Source organism: Ursus maritimus, unplaced genomic scaffold (assembly GCF_017311325.1).
Source record: "Ursus maritimus isolate PB19 unplaced genomic scaffold, ASM1731132v1 scaffold_24, whole genome shotgun sequence".
Lineage (NCBI taxonomy): Eukaryota > Metazoa > Chordata > Mammalia > Carnivora > Ursidae > Ursus > Ursus maritimus.
Window position 1 is genome coordinate 19,057,241 of NW_024424897.1, and position 21,721 is coordinate 19,078,961.

The 21,721-nt window shown below is 54.8% G+C and overlaps 1 long non-coding RNA gene and 4 other non-coding genes across 6 annotated transcripts in view; all 5 read left to right on the top strand.

The window, feature by feature from the left end:
* Positions 1-3,985: 3,985 nt before the first annotated feature.
* LOC103665568 lies at positions 3,986-6,915 on the top strand. Of its 2 annotated transcripts, none has more exons than XR_569311.2 (4): positions 3,986-4,410; positions 5,002-5,172; positions 5,721-5,864; positions 5,973-6,915. It is a non-coding gene; the product is annotated as an uncharacterized LOC103665568 (long non-coding RNA). The 2 variants fall into 2 exon arrangements; XR_569310.2 differs by having other exon boundaries at positions 3,990-4,410; positions 5,002-5,144.
* Positions 4,466-4,656, top strand: LOC121105085. The gene has a single exon (XR_005837515.1). It is a non-coding gene; the product is annotated as a U2 spliceosomal RNA (small nuclear RNA).
* A 3,278-nt stretch (positions 6,916-10,193) lies between the features above and the next one.
* On the top strand, positions 10,194-10,384 carry LOC121105092. Its single transcript, XR_005837523.1, has one exon. It is a non-coding gene; the product is annotated as a U2 spliceosomal RNA (small nuclear RNA).
* Positions 10,385-16,056: 5,672 nt separating this feature from the next.
* Positions 16,057-16,247, top strand: LOC121105095. Its single transcript, XR_005837527.1, has one exon. It is a non-coding gene; the product is annotated as a U2 spliceosomal RNA (small nuclear RNA).
* A 5,397-nt stretch (positions 16,248-21,644) lies between these two features.
* Positions 21,645-21,721, top strand: part of LOC121105096 — a 200-nt gene continuing 123 nt past the window's right edge. The window contains exon 1 of the small nuclear RNA XR_005837528.1: positions 21,645-21,721. This exon is cut by the window's right edge and continues 123 nt beyond it. This is a non-coding gene — a small nuclear RNA (U2 spliceosomal RNA).

The window sequence follows — 21,721 nt, forward strand, 5'->3', positions numbered from 1 at the left end:
GGAAGCATAGCTTCACACCGTCGTTCTTAAATTTGAGAGTATATCAGAATCATCTAGAGGACTTACTAAAACACAGATTGTTGAGCCCCGCCTCCAGAATTTCTGACTCATTCGGTCTTGGGCTCTCAGGCCCAAAAATGTGCATTTATAGCAACTTCTCAGGTAATACTGATGGTGCTGGTCTGGGGGTCACACTGCGAGGACCACTGGTTAAAAGATGAGTTCCAATCCTGACTTTAACATTTCCAGTGAGCCCTTGGGCACATTATTTATCTTCCCAGCCTCAACCTCTTCATCTGTAAAATGGGGTAATACTTACCTCACATGGTTGTTATGAGAATTGAATAAGGTTAAATGTGTGAAGCAATCCGCAAAGGGTTTGGCCTATATAAAGTCCTCTCTACCTGGTAGCTATTATGATAATGATATTAAATTATTTCAACCAATAACAAAAAGGAAATTTGACCCAGGAAACCAGCTTAATATGGAATATCTCCCTCAGATAACACACAAAGTAACATGTACAAATTGATCCTTGGCAGCCTTCTCTTTTCCGATGTATATGACTTAAAACATTGCTTTTTAGAATTTCATGTGCGTATGAACCTCCTGTGGACCCTATTAAAATGCAGATTATGGTTCAATAGGTGTTGTAGACTGAATTGTGCCCCCCATGTATATATTGAATATTCAACATTTTATTCAAATATGTATTCAATATTTATACATTGCTGCCCTACCCCCCCCCCAGTGTGATGGTATTTAGAGGGGGGGCCTTTTGGAGGGTAATTAGGTTAGATGAGGTCATGAGAGTGGGACCCTTGTGATGGGATTAGTTCCCTTAAAAGAAGCACCAGAGACCTTGTTCTCTCTCTTCCACACGGAGAAGGTGGCCATCTGTGAGCCGAGAGGGACCTCACGAGAGCCCTCCGAGGCTAGCAGGCTGAACTGGGACTTCTGGTGTCCTCAACTGTGAGAACAGAAATTTCTGTTATTTAAGCGCTGGGTCTATGGAATTTTGTTATGGCCGCCAGAGCAAAGTAAGACAGTAGGTCTGATGTGGGGCCCGACTTTCTGCATTTCTAGTCAGCTCCCAGGTGGTACAGATGCTGCTGTTCACAGACCACATTTTGAGCAGCAAGGGTCTAGAACAGATTAATAGAAAGTTACCGTAAAGGCTATATATTTTCCCTGATGATGAGGACTTTAAATGTTCTCCTGCAAATCTACAACAGAGACCTGTTACAATCCCAGGCCTCTAATGGGTCTAGAGTTTATGATCCCAAGCCTCTAACAGCTCTTTCCTCAGCAATCATTGTTAGATAAAGGAGTGAATGAGCTAGGTGTTTTGTCTGGCAGGGGGCCACCTCCCCTACTGGGAAGACCTTTGGACTTAGAAGACTTGGGGAAGTACCCAGGGTGAGTCTGGCACCTTTTCTGAGCTGGATATGCTCTCTGAGATCTGGGGACATAAACACTTCCCAAGGGTGTTGTAGAGATTAAATGAGAGGCACCTGGTTGGCCCAGATGGTGGAGCATGTGACTCTTGATCTCAAGGTTGTGAGTTCGAGCCCTACCTTGGGCATAGAGTTGTTGTTGTTTTTTTATTTGTGTGTTTTTTTTTTTTTAAGATTAAACAAGATTGTGACCATGAACGTGCCATAAACAGCATCTGGCTTACACACAGGGACACTAAACAAAACAGTCACAGAGCAGAGTCGAGCCCCATGAACAAGTTGCTTGGCCTATGACTTGGAACTCTTTGATCCAAGGCTCATGTTGGCCTCCTGCACCTGGAGGCTCAGGGTAACCAGTGGGGTCTGCTGCAAGCCCAGCTGGGAGGAAGAGAATACGGAGGGAGAGGGGACAAGAGATGGGGAAAAATATATCTTGGTATAGTTTTTATTTAATTTTATATGTTAGCTTGAGAACCACTTTTTACTTTCCGTGAATCGTCTGTGCCTGGCCTTTGCCCGTTCTTTTTTTTTTTTAGCTGAATTGTTCATTTTTTATAATTATTTCCAGGAGCTCCTTATGTTTTAGAAAAATAAGTACTTTTCTTGTGGTTTGGGTTGCAAATATTTATTCTTAATTGTTTTGTCATTAATCACCTGTAACATGATGTGACATACATGGGCAGGTGCTGGAAATAGAGAGGAGACAGACCCCTTTCCTACCCTTGGGGCTCATCCAACTTGGGATGGGGACTAAGACACCTGCCCAAATGGCCAGAACACGAGGCAGGACAAAAAGGCCAGTGAGAGATGAACAAATGCTTGGAGGGTTCAAACCATAGCAACCCCCTGTCAGCAAAACCAAATTAGTGAGTATAGTAAGATGGTCTGATACACACAGATCTGAACAGAGATCACGGGATTTGAAGGCCCGAAGAGTCATGTCAGGTGCAAGCTAACCACATTATGTATTGTTTTGTGTGACTCTCATGCATTCATTCAACAAATATTTATCAAGGGACAGATATGTGCTGAGCACTGTCTGAGGTGCTGGGGTTAGGGCAGCAACAAAACCTCTATCAAGGTGAGAAGCAAATAAACCAATAATATGTGTGTATTTGTGAATATATCTAAATAAATTGTCTTAAAATATTAGTTTTTTGTAAAGATTTTATTTATTGGACAGAGAGAGAGAGAGCAATCACAAGCAGGGGGAGTAGCAGGGGGAGAGGGAGAAGCAGGCTCCCTGTTGATCAGGGAGCCCCAAGCGTCACTGGATCCCAGGACCCTGGAATCATGACCTGAGCCAAAGGCAGACGCTCAACCCACTGAGCCACCCAGGCGTCCCTGTCTTAAAATATTATTAATTTTGATTATTGAAGAGTTTTTTGGGGGACATTCTCTTAACCCCCCGCCCCCCAAGGAGGGGGCCTCATTGGTCTCACCATAGGCCTGGCCCTGGATAATTATAATAATATCCGTCTTGTAGGGCTGTTGAGTAAATTAAGTGAGATAATACAATAGAGCTCTCGGCCCAGGGGCTGGCATTGGGAAGGGCTCAGGCAACACCTGAGAACAGGCTTCCTGTCCTGCAGGGTGAAGTGACTGACTGGGTTTCAGTGTTACATTCATGACACCTTCTAGATTTTCTGAGATGAAATGAAAGAAATATTAACCCCCCAAGTAAACCGAAGTTCTCTAGGAAGGAGAATATGAAAGGTAAATGCTGACTGAGCAGCCAACAGCAGTCTTTGCCCCAAGGAAATGTCAGGGGAGGGGGTTTAGGAGTTGATTGGCCTTGATACCGAGCATTCCTGACAGTCATCTCTCCTCTGTCGCGTGCCACCACCCGTAACCAGATCTTCCACCCCCATCACCCCTGGACCAGGCCAGTAGCCTCCTAATTGCTTCTCTAATGCAGTCTGACCTGGGGGTCGCTTCTTCACTCAACAAACGTTTGCTGACCACCTACTACCTGCCAAGCACTGAGCTAGTGGTGGGATACAGACATAAATATTGATGAGGGTTACCGCCCTCAATGATCTTAGATTTCAAGTGGGGAGATCAAGGATTGCCCAAAAAGGTGGTGAGTCCTGTACCTGAAATGAATTAGCAGGTGGGACGAAATGCATATGAGGGCCGCTAATCAGACTGGAGATAGGGTATAGAGGCCTTTAAGGAAGGCTTCCAGGAGGAGGTGACACCCAAGCAGAATCCAGAGTACCTGCATAAGCAGCCAAGTGAGGAAGAGGTGAAGAGAAAGGATGTCCCAGGCGCAAGGAGCTTTACCTACGAAGCCCAAGATATGGTTCATTCTCAGAAGCACCGATAGACCCAGGCACTGGAGTTGGGAGAAAATCCCTCCAGAAAATCCCACACGCCTCCCCCCTCCGCCGCACTTTCTAGGATCGGCCCTCAGCCTTGCAGGGAGGCTACCCTCCCCGCTCCGGGAAGCCCCTCCTCCAGACCTTCCGCTCCCCAGACTCAGAATGAGCCCCTCTACTGGCAGGTACGAGGATCGTCGTACCGGCGTGGGACCACCTTAATACAATACAGTCCAAGCGTTTCTAGTGACTGTCTTGCGACTTTGTCTCTCTTCCACAGGCCTCTATTGCCGTCACCCCCAACCCTCTTTGATCCTGTCTTTTTTACTCCGTCTGTACAAAAGTGGACACCGACCCCCGCATCCCGGATTCAATGCCCGGCGCGCTGAAGCGACCCCAGGTGACTGTCGGCCCGCTGTGACCAAGGATCGGGACAAGGCGGGGCATTCAAATTTGATATGGCGTCACAGAGAGAGAACGGAGACGCGAAGCAATGGCAGACGCACCATTTCTCTTTTAAAATGCAGAGAATTTAAAAAACTGTGCGCCAGAGCCTAGTGACCCGTGACGGCCACGGCACCGTCCGAGAAGCGAGGGAAGCGAGGCGCGGAACGAGCGCGACCTGGCTCACCGTGAGTGCGACATGGCTGGCGGCGCGGCGGTGGCGGCAAGGGCGGGGCGCACGGTATCGCTTCTCGGCCTTTTGGCTAAGATCAAGTGTAGTATCTGTTCTTATCAGTTTAATATCTGATACGTCCTCTATCCGAGGACAATATATTAAATGGATTTTTGGAGCTAGGAGATGGAATAGGAGCTTGCTCCGTCCACTCCACGCATCGACCTGGTATTGCAGTACTTCCAGGAACGGTGCACCCCCTCGGGGGTTAAATAAAACTTTTTTGGTAGTAAACAACAGAATTTATCTTTTCCCAGCATATGCCTTTAAGTGGTTTTTTTTTTTTTCACTTGAGTGAGTTTTGTGTCACCTCTAAAGTCTTAAGCCGCTACTGTATATAGCTACAAGTAGTTTTGCTTTTAGTGTTTTAGGGAGGAAATCGGGAAGCTTGAGGGGAGATGTGGCTCCCATTTAACAGGGCTTCTTCATTTTCACTCAAAGACTAAACTCTGAAAGAATTACACCTTTTTCTAGGGGCTTGTTGGATGGACAAATGCACAAGATCCCTTCTCTTATCAACTTTTTCTTTCTTGTCTCTCCTATCCAGCCCAGCACACCCGATTCTGTTCCCAAGTCTGGTTCGTTCGAATCTCTTTCTGAAAATCAGTTTTGTCGCCTGTTGAGCAGGGATCAGTTTGACCCACTTTCCTCACAGTGTGGATGGGAATAAGGACCTGCCGCATCCAAGATGTAAAACCACCAGCATCCCACCAGCCGAGTGGGGGTCTTCTTAATTCTGTGGGAGGAGGAAGAGGGCTGAAGAAGTTGGGAGGGGGGGAGCCTTGGCAGCCTGAGTTTCTTCACATGTAAAATATCATAACACCTTCTGTTTGGGACTATTGAAAGACCAAAAAGAAAATGAGGGAATTAGGTGGCACACAGTGGGTGCTAAATAGTGGCAAGCAAGTTTTGAAGCCCCGTTCTTGGTTGAATAGAACTAGTTTTATGGCTATAGTCTAGCTGGACACACACACAGCTTGCTCTCCAGCACTCAAGCCCTTACGTGTTAGCCCCAGGATCCTGAACGCATTCGGGGTGGGAGGTTGCGGGCGGGCACTCTGCTGGCCCATGCATTGCCTCCACCATCAGTAAGTCCGGGGAGTCCTACGTGCAGGGTTCTCAGGCTTGCAGTAACACCCACCTGGGTGAGAGGAACACAGTGTAGCAGCTCCAGGCTTCTCTGTTCACGTCTGTCAGGGAACGTGAAAGTGCATCTAGTTAATAACCCTCACTTTCTCCTATGCTCTTCTATCAACTCATCCCCAGTTCTCGGAGGCTCCCCAGTCACTAACGATCTACAAAGAAGACCCAAACATTTAGCTCACGCGTTATGGGCACCCTCCTTTTCTCGGTCTCCCCGCCAGAAGATTCTAGAAACTGCTTTGCAGACTCTCCTCAGGGACTTAGAAGGTAAGGGTGAGAGAAGGATGGTGAGGCATTGGGTCGCGTATATTGGTGGTGAGCGTTGAGATCCTGAAAACCGTGTTTGCTGCTTCTCTCCGTCTCTCTCTCCCTCAGCCACCAAGTCCCGTCGCAGAACACTTCTCCCGCTGCTATTCCACACGTGCCTTCCAGGAGAGTCTTGTTCAAAAGCCCGTGGTTCTGCATTTCCCACATGCTCACGGGACCCCCGCGCCGCTGTTCTGGGCACCACACTTTGAGCCGCAAGACTGTGGCAAACTGTCCCACCTCGGGTCATTTTCAAAACGGGGTCTGTGGGACCCTAACTTAGGCAGCTGTTGCTAGAAAAAGCAACCTCCTTTCCCCACTGCTGAGGCCAGCCCTAGAAGTAAAAGCTCTCGTTTGTACCTGGGAAAAGGAGAAGGGGAGAAAAGGACTGCGGGGGAGACGGGTGGGTCAGAGAGAAGGGCGAGGAAGTCCGAGGAAACAAAACGGTCGGTCTCTCCAACCAGGCCTCCTCTCCAACCCGGTCTCTTCAACTGGTTATGAAAGCTGAGGTGATGGAAAGAACCTGATGGAGCCGTGCAAGAGGACCGTGTAGACGTTGAGATGGAGGCAGGGCTGCCGCAGGACCAGGCGAAACAGATACGGTGGGGCGTGGACTTGAGGACGCTGGCAGGGACCCGGCAGCCCTGTGGAGCCCGAGGACGGAACAACTTGGGAGCGCCGCACGGGCAGACGTCCTCTGGTTGTGCACAGGCTTCCCCCACAGCTCTCTGAGGAGCGGATGGGGTTGAATGGCAGCAGGAGAGGAATGGAAGAGCATGGCAGACGCCCCTTGGGGACCACAGGGACACGGTCATGTTCACTGGTGTGACCCCAGGGCCCATGCGGTGACAGGTGCAGAGCAGGTGTGACACCAAAGAACCAGCTGAATCAAAAATTTTATTTTAGAATTTTATGTAAGGACTTATTTATTGGGGCGCCTGGGTGGCTCAGTCGGTAAGCGTCTGCCCTGGGCTCAGGTCGTGATCCCAGAGTCCTGGGATCGAGCCCCCCATCGGGCTCCCTCCTCAGTGGAGAGCCTGCTTCTCCTTCTCGTTCTGCTGCTCCCCCTGCTTGTGCTCACTCTCTCGCTGTCTCTCTCTTTCAAATAAATAATAGATGCAATCTTTTAAAAAAATAAATCAAGATTCATTCATTCATTCATTCATTCATTCATTCATTTATTTATGTGAGAGACAGAGCGCAGAAGTGCGAGGGTCAGAGGGAGGAGGAGAGAGAATCTCGAACAGATTCCGAGCTGAGCACGGATCCCAGGACCCTGAGATCATGACCTGAGCCGAAACCAAGAGTGGGACACTTAACTGACTGTGCCACCGAGGAGCCCCTGAATCAAAATTTTTAAAAACAGGTTATCAGAAGATGTTTCACAGCAAAAATCCAGGGGCGCCCGGCTGGCTCAGTCAGTAGAGCGTGCGACTCTTGATCTCAGAGCGGGAGGACACAGAGATTACTCACACCTAAGATCCTCGAAAAGGAAAGAAAAAAGAAAAACCCAGAAACCGATCTAAATATATAGGAGGACTTTTTACTATGATGAAGGTGACATCCGAAACCGATGATTAGATGGGCCATTCCACACCTGATGCTGGGACAACTGGCTAGGCATCCAGAAAAAAATGAAGTCAGACTTACACCGGAACTCATGCGCTAGGACAAATACGAAATGCGCTGGAGATGGAAATGCAGAAAGATCAACGATTCAAAGGACGGTGGGCAAAGACTCTGCACACTCAGTTCACAGAAAAGAATGGGGATCTTAAGCACGTGCAAAGATGAACCACCTTGCTCAGAGAGATACCGCTGGATAGCCTGCAGGAGTCTGATAACAAGACGTTGGGCAAGGCTGTGGGCAACGGGCACCGGCTGAGAAAGCTGGCTGCGCTCCTCGAGTCTCTGTCCCCGGCTTATCGTTCCCAGCTGCCTTGAAGTGACAGCCCGTGGGTCCCTGGTGAGACTGCAGAACACGTGGACACGGGCCTGACCGTCACGACTTCGGTGTGGCCCTGACTTTGCCAGCACTCTGGTCCGTGCCCATCGATGCGAGCTGGGAAAGGGAGACCCGCGTTACCCAAACTCACAAGAAGCTGGTGCGTGAACTGGAACGGGAAGTCGTTTTTTATGATATCTTCTTTATTCCTCTTTAAGTAGGCTCCACACCCCACACGGGGCTGGAACTCAGACCCTGACCTCGAGAGTCCCTGGCTCCACTGACTGAGCCAACGAGGCGCCCCCCGGCTCGGGAAGTCGTCAATGTGCAACGGGAAATACTCCGTGGCCACGACAGAACGTGCAGACCTGCCATCCACAGCACCTCATTCTAAAGATCGAAATGCCCGCAAAGCTCACTTAGGGAGCACACGATGGCCTCGTGAGCGTGGAAGCGAGGCCCTAATTACCACAGGCCACAAGAGGTTTGCTCATCTCCTTCTGTACGTACGGATCGCATGATATAACATTTATTCCTTCGCTGCATCAACTAAATACACTAAGCGTCCAGTACGTGCCAGGCGCTGCTCAAAGCGCTGGAGATATAAACGTGGACAAAACAGACCGAGATCCCCGCTCTAGAACTTACACGCTATTGAGCTGAAAGGCGATAAACACATGTTTAAAAACGTGGAGTGGTACGGAATAAAGAAAGCCGGTAGGGGAGAACGGGGCGGGGTGGGGGGGGGGCTGGGTGGAGGAGGGGAGATGAAGCCCAGGATTCTGTGGCGGCTGTTCATATTCTCAGTTCCTCAGATTTTATTTATTTATGTGACAGAGAGACAGCCAGCGAGAGACGGAGGGAACACAGCAGGGGGAGTGGGAGAGGAAGAAGCAGGCTCATAGTGGAGGAGCCCGATGTGGGGCTCGATCCCGCAACGCCGGGATCACGCCCTGAGCCGAAGGCAGACGCTTCACGACTGCGCCTCCCAGGCGCCCCATAGTCTCACTTTCTAGACGAGGTGACGACAGAGAAGTGACATGCCTGAGCTATGGCCCTGGTGTCTGCCAAACAGGTCTCGTGCTTCCCAGTAATGATGTCCAGTAATTTCTTGTCCCCTCGTCTCCCAGTTCAGAGGTCTCCGATGGAAGGGGGAGGCTGAATCGAGGCGGCGAAGGGACAGCTTAGGTCACACGAGGTCAACCGGGCTGAGAGGCCAGGTATTCCGGGCCGATGCTCTCAGGCGCCACACCGGGCGGCGGCTTCCGGCCCGTCTGCGAGGAGAAGCCCCGTGTGTCCGGCTCGGCAACACTTAGTCTCCCCGTGGGCTGGACACACGAGAATCGCCTCTCCTTTCCTGGTGCCCGCTCTAGGCCCCGTGCCCTCGGCTTCCTAGGCCCAGCCGGCCTCTTCCACCACGTCGACGGTGTGGCCCTGGGCGAGCGGCTTCACCTCTCTGCCTCAACTGCTCCATCCGTAGCTACGCTGTGCAAGTCTGACGTGAAGAGAGCGCGCAGCACGGCGGGGGGGGGGGGGGGGGGGGACCCAAACCAGAAACGTCTCCGTGTTGTTGTGTGCCCGGCTCCATCGCGTCCGTGCCCCAGCCGCGACCGACCTCTTCCCTGGTGCCTCGTGGGACCCAGGACCCATATTCTAGACGACTGACACCTGGGTCACCTCATTAGCTACGCCTGGGTTCCCTAAATCCCGTTAAGGAAGGTATGAAGGTCACCACTTCTCCACTGGGGAAACTGAGTCTCGGGAGGTGAAGGGGTTTGCCCAAGGGCCGGGCTGATGGGCCCAATCTCGGGTCCCAACTTGTCTCTGGAGCCCTCTCCAGGGGAGCCCAGCCGGGCGCTTCCCGGTTGGTTCCCGGCGGCCTGGACCCAGCAAGCCTGCAGGGTCCTGCAGGGTCCTGCGAGATGACCCGCCGAGTTTCCTGGAACCTTGGACCGCTCCGCCCCAGCCCCCTTGCACAGCCGCTCTCCCTCCCCAGTGCGCTCGCTCATCCTCCCCTCACGCCAGCAAAAGCTTGAAACCCAGCAACCGCTCGGCCTCCGCCCAGGTGCCTCTCCAGCGCGGCCTGTCCTCCCTGCGCGGAAGGGGCGGGGCATTCAAATTAGAAATGGCATTCCGGGGCGAGCGACAGAGCAACGACGGAGGCACCGGTTCTCTTTTAAAATGTAGAGAATTAAAAACTGTGCGCCAGAGCCTAGTGACCCGTGACGGCCACGGCACCGTCCGAGAAGCGAGGGAAGCGAGGCGCGGAACGAGGGCGACCTGGCTCACCGTGAGTGCGACATGGCTGGCGGCGCGGCGGTGGCGGCGAGGGCGGGACGCAGGGTATCGCTTCTCGGCCTTTTGGCTAAGATCAAGTGTAGTATCTGTTCTTATCAGTTTAATATCTGATACGTCCTCTATCCGAGGACAATATATTAAATGGATTTTTGGAGTTAGGAGATGGAATAGGAGCTTGCTCCGTCCACTCCACGCATCGACCTGGTATTGCAGTACTTCCAGGAACGGTGCACCCCCTGGGGGGGGTAACAGTTGTGGTGGCCAAAGATAGAGGTTTTTTGCTTTCCTAAGTACTTGTTTCTTTTTTGCGACACGGGACTTGTTGGTCCTACTTTAGGGGCGTGTGAACGACCGTAATTTCCCAAGGTTATTTGCAGTTACCACTTTTTCCTGTAAGTGGTAGTGAAGGGTACTGACTGGCTTCCCCTTCTTACCACACTTTTCTTTTTGCTTCTGTGTCTGCGATGTTGCGGAGGTAATCGGAGTGCACACAACTCACCCACTTTCTTCAGCAGGGCCTCTTTATCTCTGCAGGAACGTAAAAAATCTCCTTAACCTCAGAGTTCGTGGGGCGGCATACTGTCTCTCCACGGAGCCAGAGCGTGAATGGTTTTTAGGCTTCATGGGCCCCAAAAGGTGTCCGTTCCTCTTTGACAACTCTTTAAGAAGTGTAAAAATCCATTGCTGGCTCTCAGCATACAGGAACAGACCTGGGCACATCTGCTGGCCGGCTGTAGTTTGCACACCCCTGGTATAAAAAATACCTACTTTGTGTCCAGGGACAAGGGCTCCCTTCGGGTTTCTTGACAGTCCTCTGCCTGAACTGGAGAAGGGCCTTACTGACAGTTGCGTGTGGCTTTGGGACCAAAGTAGAAACGGAGAGTTCCTGCTCGCTTGTGAGTCTCCTGGTTTTTTCCAGTCACCTTAAAGACGTTTGCTGAGCACCCACAATGTACTCTTGACGAAATGCCTTTCCGTTCGCAGAGATTTCCAGTGATTCTTCCTTAAACGCGTGGTTCCTGCAGTTTCTCTCAACCTGAAACCATCGATCGGGTCTTTTTTACACTCCTATAAATTCTAGGGCAGATGAGGATTAAAATCTCCAGGACGGGGGCGCCTGGGTGGCACAGCGGTTAACCGTCTGCCTTTGGCTCAGGGCGTGATCCCGGCCTTATGGGATCGAGCCCCACATCAGGCTCTTCTGCTCTGAGCCTGCTTCTTCCTCTCCCACTCCCCCTGCTTGTGTTCCCTCTCTCGCTGGCTGTCTCTATCTCTGTCGAATAAATAAATAAAATCTTTAAAAAAATAAATAAAATCTCCAGGACGACTCACGATTCCGGAAAATGAATCGAGCCAAGGACGATACCCTTCCACCCAGTACGCATCCTTCTTCAAAACCTCAGCCCCCGTGCGGAAGAATCTGTCACTGTCTCTACAAGAGACTTCTTTTTCTCCCCTAGGCTGAAACTTACACTCAAATCCAAAACATCCGCCACAGAACCTCTTGGCGTTGTCCTGGTTTGTTGCCCTGTGTCGTTATATGCCCTTTTATCGGTCCCTTCAGGTGCCAACAGAAATGGCCAGATGTCACCTCTTCATGCCTCATCCCCACGAGACTCTGAACATCACCTTTCCCACTCATTTCTCTTCCTTCTCCCCAACACCTAGCAGGTTTGAGCAAGTCTGGGATCGGATGGTTGGCACATTAAATTAGGTTCCTGGGGTGACGGAGAGTGGGGGGAGCCTACAAGTGTTACAAGACTAGGGTTCCCCCACAGTTGAAGAAGTATCTATTGAATGACTGCTAGGTGCCAAGACCGAACGACAGGTGTGCCTTCTACCCCGAGAAACCGTATGGTCTCCATAACGTAGAGAAAACGGAGCAACAAATCGTCGTGGGTCCAGGATCGTTTCCAGAACTGAAATCTCTACATACCCTGCAAAGGATTTCTTCTCATGGGTTGCGCACAGTCCTTGGCCAGCAGAGCGTCCCCTCGACTGGCGCAAGGCATCCGTTTCTGTTGATCCTGAGATATCCTAGGAACTCATACCAACAGTTGAACACGCAACAGAAAATGGACAAAGGATAGACAGGCCCCGAGGAGAGGGGGGGGAGGCAAAAGAAAAACACAGGTATACTCTGACATCTGGCCCCTGGGGAACATTTCCCCCCCTTGCCAGTCCCCTCGAGCCCCCAAAGGGCCTGGGCCACCTGCTTCATGCCACGGACCCTAAGATCGATCCATTCCCTCTGTTGCATCACACTGATGGGGCAGGATGAGCTGGGGGGCGGGGGGGCAGCGCACCAGAGGCCATCAAGAGACTCACACACCCCTTCCCCCCACCCCCCACCCCCAGTCAGAGAGGGAAGTAAACCCTACAGTGAAGCAGCACAATGTTTAGGGGATCCTGTTGTCGGGGCCAGGCAGGGACATCCCCTCCAAAGCCCAGAAAATGGCTTCCTCTTTATACCCGAGACTACTGAGAGAGAAGGAAGCCCAGGGCCCAGCGGGCCTCCTCGAGTCCTGGAAGCAACACCTTCCACACGTAGACACCCTGCTTGGGCTCACGCACCAGGTGACGGGGAAGACCCTCTGGAGCAGAAAAGGGCTCTCAAGCCCTGCGAGGGGGGCAGGGGAGTGGGGGCAGCCCCGCCGCTGTTTGGGCCCCAGGACCCGGCAGACCCCATCGTGCTGAGGGCAGTGGGCGGGTCCCTGAAGGAAAGAGATGCTCTGTGGAGTTAGGGCAAGCCGGGACGGTGGCGGCTCGCACCGGAGGGCCCTCCCTGCGGGTTCCGGAGCCAGGCCGCTGGGCCACCGACGGCAGGGACGTCGTCGCCTTCTGAAAAGCGGCTCCTGGGGAGACAGCTGTTTACCGGGGGACTGTCGGAGGCCAGGGCCCCGGAGTGGACTGTCCGTCAGACCTGCGGGTCCTGACATCAGGCGGCCCAGCAGCAGCGGGCCACCCTGAGATAAACGTGGGGTATCAGGATCGAGCCTGAGCAGGAATAAGAGACCCCCAATGACCCCGCCGGCCTTTTGTTGGCCACCCCGGACCGGGCACGCTGGGCATGTGGACAGTGGGGCCACAGGGGTGGCCGTGGAGGCCCCACGCCGGCCAGCATTCCTTCGGGGGCCCTTGGTGGGGGTACTGGGGCCAGGCCATTTCTACCGTGGGGATGCAGGGCTCCTCTGGCCGGCCCGTCTTTGTTTCCGAAAACTTTGACCGGCCCAGCCTCTGTCAGATGCCTCGGGGCTTGAGGCTCTCCCAGCCCACACCTGTCTCCTCCCTCTGTCTTTCAAAACATCAACCCCCCCACCCCCCCACCCATGAACTTCTTGTGCTCCTCGCTCCGTCGGGCAACTTCCTCCCAGAGGACCCGCCTGCCACCTAGGACTCAGACTCCAGTGGTCAACTTTACAAAACATTGGTCAATTTGAATACGTAACGCTCATGTCTGTCGGAAGGAAGGAAGGAAGGAAGGAAGGAAGGAAGGAAGGAAGGAAGGAAGGAGGGAAGGAAGGAAGGAGGGAAGGAAGGGAGGGAGGGAGGGAGGAAGGGGAAAAAGACAAACGAAACTGGGAACAACTACCTGCCGGTCCATCACAGGCGGGGTTCTTCTCCAAATGATATAAGAGATCCCAGAACGGGATCAGAAAGAAAAAGAAGAGAGAAACACCGACTGGATAAAACATGGGCAAAGGTCACGCAGGTCAGGGGGAAAGATAACAAATGTGGTTTTTCACATACGGAGATGCAAAGATGAACAAAGATGTACAGAGAGAGAAATGCATATGAAAACGGTCCCGAGATGTCGGGAGTTATAACCTGCGAGTTTGGCAAAAATCCAAGAGTCGGGTGAGCTGCTGGGTTCGCCAGGCTGCAGAAACAGACGCCGCCGGAGACCCCTCAGGGTGCTCCTCGAGTCCCCGCCCCGGATCCACGGTTCAGGGCGAAGGGACCAGGGACCAGGAGGGTGCGACAGCTTGGTGGAGGCACGTGGCTCTTGGGCGAGGGTGGCTCCAGCCTCAGGTCCTCGGGCACCGCTGTCCGTGGGTGTGGATTTGTGCGGGCTCTGGGGCATGACGGGGCGGGGGTTCTGACGCAAGTTACCCTGGAGTCCGTGAGCTCAGGAGAGGCCAAGACCCGCGCCAGGAGGGGAAGAGGGTATCTTCAGCGGGAGAGGCTCCTTTGCAAGGAGTGGAAGCGTCAGAGGGTCCAAATACGTGGGAACCCGTAAAGTGACTACTGCAGACCCCAGGATCAAGTAGAGAGGTCTTGTGTGGGAGAGGCCTGAAGAGCCGTCAGGATAACATGTGCCGGGGGGCTGGGTAAGCTGGGTTGATGGCTCACCTGGTTTGATCCTCACCGCTTCAAGGGATGTTTAGGTGCTGGGCCCCGGTCCAAGTGTCCGGGCCAGAGAAGCAGAAAAAGGAGTCCAGGTGGGATCTTCCCAGAGGCAGGGAGCTGGGGTGGGGGGTCGTGGGGGGAGGCGGGGTCCTGGGACAAAGCGCGTAGGCGACCTATCTTAGCGGGGCTGGTGCCAGCTACAGGAGAAACTCAAAACCAGGTTGGGGGCCGAGAGGGACACCTCTCGGTGGGGGAGGGAGGGTGCACGAAACAGGCCCCACGTTTAGGAGTTATTAGGACCCGGCCTTCAGCGAGGAGATGAGGGCTGGGGAGAAGTGACTGGCCAGATTGCTGTTTCTCCCCCAGGGAGGGCCGACTCCCGCCCGGCATTTGCACACAGGGCCTGGGAGGCTACCCCGTCAGGAAGGTAAGTTCCTTAGGGTCCAGCTGGACCCCGCGCTTCCGGGAGAACGAGTGAAAGAGAGATGGTCACCAACCCCACGGGAGCGAGGGAAACCCCAGGCCGGGAGAGAGTCACAGAGCCGAGAGCCGAGAGCTAGGGCAGGGCCCGACCCAGGTGCGTCGGAGCAGCAGCCCTCCTCCCCTCCAAGGTCCACGTCCGGTTCTCCGGGCTCCCTCCGGCCGACTCCACCGGCTGCCGGGGCCTGCGCTCGAGACGCAGGCGGGGTCTTGGGACAGGGTGAGGGCGGCAGGTCACCCGACACGTTCCTCCACCTCTCTGGTCTCGGTGATCACAGCTGAGAAGTGAGGGTGAGAACAGTTTCAACTCGCTCCGGGGGTCGTGAGGATCCAGACGTGGATAGCAAGGCCTGCGGGGCAGGTGCGTCCGGCGCGCGGCGGCGGTGCGATGGGGGTTCTTTCCCCGCAGGGTTGACGCCACTGAGTCGTCAGTTGTGCTTGAGGGGCGACCGTGCCGGTCCCACGGCTAAGTGCAGGCTCTGCGGAGAACCAACGGAGCAAAGAAACAAGACGGGGGCCGGGGAGAGGTTGGCGGGGTGGGGGTGTCTCAGTCGCGGGAGGCTGGAGAGGAGGTGGGTAGGGCGGAGGCCGGCTCCCAGTCACAGGCACCTGCCCCGGCCGCAGTTCGGGGCCCCGGGGGGACGCGCCCCTCCCGGAGGCACAGCGTTGACCCCGCGGCTTTCTCGGGAGCACGCAGCTCCCCGTCACAACCCCGCCTTCGGCCGGGAGGGGGTAAGCGTTCCGAGGTCGGAGTTCCGGGACCCGGCGGGCGGAGGCCAGGGGTGGCGCGGGACCGTGGTGGTACGCCCCCCGGGGAGGGGCATGCAAATAGCCGGTCATCCTCCAGGGAGGGACGCAAGGGAGCGGCTGGGGATGTGAAAATTCACCAGGAACGCGGGGGATCACTGCACCCGCTAGCGCGTGTGGAGCGTACCACCACGGGGTAGTGAGCCAGGAATGTCGCCGGGGCGGGGGGCGGGGGGCGGGGAGAGGGGCGGGAGTGTGGGTATGTGACCCCGCTCACCGTGAGTGCAATATGGCTGGCGGCGTGGCGGTGGCGGCGAGGGCGGGGCGCCCGCCATCGCTTCTCGGCCTTTTGGCTAAGATCAAGTGTAGTATCTGTTCTTATCAGCTTAATATCTGATACGTTCTCTACCCGAGGACAATATATTAAATGGATTTTTGGGGTTAGGAGATGGAATAGGAGCTTGCTCCGTCCACTCCACGCATCGACCTGGTATTGCAGTACTTCCAGGAACGGTGCATTCCCTCGGGGATCATGCTTACGGTGCGAAAGACAGGTTCAGTCCCAGGCCTTTTTCTTTGTCAGTGTGTGTGTCAGAACAGGCTGTGGTTTGGCTTGTAAGGTTTTTGCGGGCCTGGGGCTCTCTCCGTCGATGTTCCCCGGAGTCTTCTGGCGCGCGAGTGTTTCCGGTAGTCCTGACACGCGGTGGCGCGGCAGGAGGCTGCAGAGCCTGGCTCTAGCAGTCTTTGGCGTGGGCGGCTAGAGCCTGACCTACCTCTTTCGTGGCCTGTATTTGGTTGATGTGTGCGCCAACGGCCATCAGGATTGGGTTTCCCCATGTATTTGCTGCCTTTTCTCGAAGGGTTTTTCCTGCTTTCTCTTCGCCGCTTTCCGCGCACTTTTCGGTAGAAACACCCAACGCCCGTGCGCACGTGACTGGACCTCCAACTCAGCGGACTTCAATGGAGCGCTCTGCCGGCGCCCTTAACCGTCCGGAACAAAGGACTGGCAGCTGGGGTCGTGGTTACAGAGGTCTTCCCCGGTAGGGAAGGACAATTCGTTCTTCCACATCTCTGTATGGCAGCGTTTACCCACCCTGGTGGCACCCCAGAATCTCCTGGGGTTTCGTTTAAATCCGACTCGTGGCCCAGCACCGCCGTACAGCGGTCGAATTCGCGTCTCTGGGGCGGGGGCCCGAGGCTGGTGTTACCTCCCATCCCGCCGGCCGGAAGCGTTCCTTAGAGCGTCTGGGAAGATGCCGCGGGCCAGCTGCTTCTGAACCCTGAATTCCCCGTGACCACGGAAGTGCTGGACGCGCTCTTGCAAATCCAGGCACAAGTGGCTTCACGGTAGCCCCGGGACCGGCTTCGTGTGCAGCACAGCGTGGGCACTCAGTAAACAGTGTACCGATCAGGAAATAACGGATGCCCTGGTCCTGGCACAGCCAGGAGACCACCCATTCTAGTGGGGAGGCCTTGGGACCCATATCCTGGAATCTGTTGAGGGCCAGCGAGGGACGGAGCTGCCTGCCCTGCGGTGCTGGGTGCTGCCGCTCTGCGGAACCAGATGGACCCCTTCCCCGAAACCATCCTCCAGATTTGTTTTAGATGTGGAGACTGGTGACGCCGCCTCCCCCACGAGGCTATGAAAAGTTTTACAGCTTCCATAATGAGGCTTTCCAGGGAGAGCAAGGTGGCTCCCAGGCAGATTCAAAAAGGGTTTTGAGAGCAAGGGGAGGGAGGGTCGGTGTGTTTATGAGGGTGAGTGGAGGTCCCGGGGTAAGGACACCTTACAGATGACACGGGACCTTCTGTGATCCTGCCTTCCATGGTGGGCAGTCAACAGACGTCCATTGGATCAGAGTCTGATGTAATAAGGAGGGTTCCAGCAAAGGGGGGGGGGGTGGTGGTGTCGTGGGTTGCTGTGAGAAGCTGAACCTGCTAGTGGAGTTTGGGATATGAATGAGTCTGTGAGGGAAGGGACATGGGGGTGAGGGGACAATTACGGCAGGAAAGAGCCCACCAGAAGCAAGCGTCCCCTGGGGCAGTTCCGAGGCCCAGATCCTACCTTTGAGGTGGCTGGGCAGGTCAGCCTGATGCAAATCGGCCCCCCACTCTTGCCTCAGATTGCAGTGTCCCGGTTTCCCCCCTCACGTGGACGTGCCCGAAAATTCTGACTTGCATTGAAATTCTGACTTTGAGCCCCCCCTACAGTGTCAGGCAGGCCTTCCTGATTCAGCTGGCTTTCATCCCACCTTCTCGTTTGTTGACTATGCATCGCATGCTCCCAGTAGGGACACAGAGCCAAATGGGAGAGGCCTTGGGCCTCAAGAGGCTCACGGCCAGGTGGAAGCCACAACCATGTGTTCATCTCTCTCAGTCCCCCGTGCATCAGAACCTGGTGTTCTGGCCATCTGGGCAGGTGTCTTACCCGGGTCCTGGGCCGGATGCTCCCTGCTTGGGGGCGGGGAGGAGAGAGGAACGGTGTCTGGCTTCTCCCTACTTCCAGGACCAAGCACTGCCCTGGTGGGTTGAGTCGCAAGCGACACGTGACTATGTGTTCAGCTGGAACCGGTGGTGATGGCAGGAGGCCCAGAGTCCAGGGCGGTGGGTCCGGGTCCCCAGCTCCGACGCTGGCAGTCATGTCTTGCTGGGCAGATCCACTTCCCCAGGGTAAGAAAAGCCAAGAGCTTTGTGACTGGGCGCCCTGCTCTGTCCGAGGGTCCGTCCGCTCTGTAGTGCGTGCCGCTTTCCGAAGGGGCATCCGTTCTCTTGAGAAGGATTCTCCATACAAGTCACCCTGCACCCCCCACCCCCGACCATGAAAGCCTAGGGGGCAGGAATCAGATCACAGTCGCCTCTCAGGGTAGGGCTCTGTCTGATGGGTGCCCAACCATCATCTGCATGGACACGATGGGTCAATCCCGTGGACTCAAAGAATCAAAGGTGGTTAGGTCACTGTTCTGTTGTTTTGTTTTGTCTTTCTTTGATTTTTGGTTTTTAAGTTCGTTCTTGGCCCAATGTAGGGCTTGAACTCATGACGCTGAGATCAAGAGGCGCACGCTCTACTGACAGCCAGCCAAGCACCCCTGTTCTCCCCCCCTTTTAAAGAGTTTATTTATTTGAGAGAGAGCGAGCGTGCGCGCGCCGGGAGAGGGGCAGAGGGAGAGGATCTCAAGCAGATCCTGTGCTGAGCACAGAGCCCGAGGCGGGGCTCTATCCCAGGACCCCGAGATCGTGGCCTGAGTCAAAATCAAGAGCCCCACGCTTAACCGACTGAGCCGCCCAGGCGCCCCCTGCTCTGCTACTACTCAAAGAAAATTCCGGGGGGGGGGGGGGGGCGGGCGCCTGGCTGGCTCGGTCAGTAGAGCACCCGAGAGATTACTTGAAAATGAATTGTTGGGGCGCCTGGGTGGCACAGCGGTTAAGCATCTGCCTTCGGCTCAGGGCATGATCCCGGCGTTGTGAGATCGAGCCCCACATCAGGCTCCTCCGCTATGAGCCTGCTTCTTCCTCTCCCACTCTCCCTGCTTGTGTTCCCTCTCTCGCTGGCTGTCTCTATCTCTGTTGAATAGATAAATAAAATCTTTAAAAAAAAAAAATGAATTGTTGGGGGCTCCTGGGTGGCTCAGCCGGTTAAGCGGCTGCCTTCGGCTCAGGTCATGATCCCAGGGTAGTGGGATCGAGCCCTGCATCGGGTTCTCTGCTCAGTGGAGAGCCTGCTTCTCCCTCTCCCTCTCTGCCTGCCGCTCCCCCTGTTTGTGCTTGCTCTCTCTCTCTCTCTCTCTCTCTCTCAAATAATAAACTCTTGAAAAAGAAAAAGAAAAATCCAGGAATGTTACAAAAATGTACGTGTGGTGCCGTTTAGGGTCAAAGGTGGCATCTCAAGGTTGTGAAGGAAAAATTTACACTGAGCTGCAGAGTAGACACCGAATGGTTAAAGACTGGAGCCGTTGAGAAAGAAGACGACAAAGACCTAGGGGGAGATTTAGGATATTATTTTATAACCTGAAGGAACCTCTCATCCTTTCTAACTTTGACTCAACATCCAAAAACTGTTTAAAAAAACAAAACAAAACTGATGAATAGCATGATATGAAAAATGACTTTTTACAAGTTTATTTACGTATTTAGTAATCTCTGTGCCCAGCGTCGGGCTCCAGCCCAGGACTCCGAGATCAGAGGTCCCCCACCCTTCCGACAGAGCCAACCCGGTGCCCCAAAGAAATAACTTTCAGTGGAACCTTAAGCACCTGGAATCACCACCCTGAGCAAGGCCGAGAAAGGCAGCTATCCAACAGAAGAAAATATTCAAGGCTTAGATGACAGAGGGCCAGCCCCCTTGATAACGTAAATTACAGATACAGGCCCAACCAATTCACCCAGCCAGAAAAGGGCCGAAGTCGCTGAACCGAGAGTTCAGAGCGAGAACAGGAACGTGGCTCTCACATGCCGGAGAAGGCACTCGGCCCGGTTCTAGAAGTACACACCAAAACAGCGCTGAGGTACCATGTTCGCCACCCGTAAGAAATGGCCCTCACCTTGCGCCCCCCTCCCTCCCCGCGCCAAGCAGTCCCAACTCTGTTGCCACGCGGAGTTCTTGGCGACCCTGGGGAAGGGGGTGCTGCGTGAGGACGTCCGCTGCGCTCTTCCAGTCGCTGTCGCCGATCCCCCGAAATTCAAGGCACCCTCGCGGCGAGGGTGGCCAGGGCCGACGACGCCGCCGCCGCCGCCGCCGCCGCCGCCCAGCACGTACGGTGAGGGCACAGGGGCGCAGGGGCACAGGGGCACAGGGGCGCAGGACCGTCCTCCGCAGGGCGCAGTTTGCAGGCACTTGGGTCCGTGCGTGTGGATCAGAGCAAACTCCGCGGGAGCGAATCACGTCGAGGAAACGGGAATGCCAAGCTATTGCTTCGCGGCGCGAATTCTTCCACTTCACCAACGTCATGGGGGGGTGGTGGTGCACAAAATCCCGTTGTCAGGACGGAACCGGCCGGGGGCTCCGGATTCTTTTTTTTTTTTTTTAAGATTTTATTTATTTATTTATTTATTTATTTATTTATTTATTTATTTGACAGAGAGAGAGAGACAGAGACAGCCAGCGAGAGAGGGAACACAAGCAGGGGGAGTGGGAGAGGAAGAAGCAGGCTCCCAGCAGAGGAGCCCGATGTGGGGCTTGATCCCAGATCGCCGGGATCACGCCCTGAGCCGAAGGCAGATGCTTAATGACTGAGCCACCCAGGTGCCCCAAGGGGCTCCGGATTCTGGGGCGGAAGACTGCCCTGAGGACACGGACGCGAGCAGAAAAGTGTCGAGCAGGAAGGGGGTTGGGGGTGCTGGCTGAGGAGCCGTCGCCGTGGAGAGGCGCGGGCACTGGCCGAGGGTGTGGTAGGCAAGACCTCATCCATTGAACCGCTTGTTGAATGTGCGGTATGTGCTGGGGCGGGGAGAGCGAAGTGACCCAAACTGAGGTCTCGCCTTCACGGGCTCCCGGGAGCCCGGCGGCGGCAGCCGTGACAGCTCTGCCTCCGCAGTCCCCGGCAGCAGCCGCCCCCGCGGCCCGGGTCTTGGCACGGGAACGCGTAGGCGGCGGGAGGTGGGCCGCCCGCGGGGTTTGGGCTCGCGGCGCGCGGAGGCGGCCGGGGGGTGGAGTCGGGGCGCGGCGGCCGCGCCTCCTCCGGGAGCTAAGGGCGGGGCATGCAGATTAGGCGTTACCGTTGGGCGCGGGAAGGCGGGGGCAACCAGGGATACGGGATTTCTCGTTCCGAGTGAAGAGAAGGAATCATCTGCACAGAAGTCTAGTGATACGGATGGAACTATCGACGACGCAAAGGAAATCATGCCAGGAGTAAGGGTGTGGGTTCTCACCGTGAGTTGAACATGGATGACGGGAGCACGCTGCCCGGGCGGCGAGGACAGCTGGCATCGCTTCTCGGCCTTTTGGCTAAGATCAAGTGTAGTATCTGTTCTTATCAGTTTAATATCTGATACGTCCTCTATC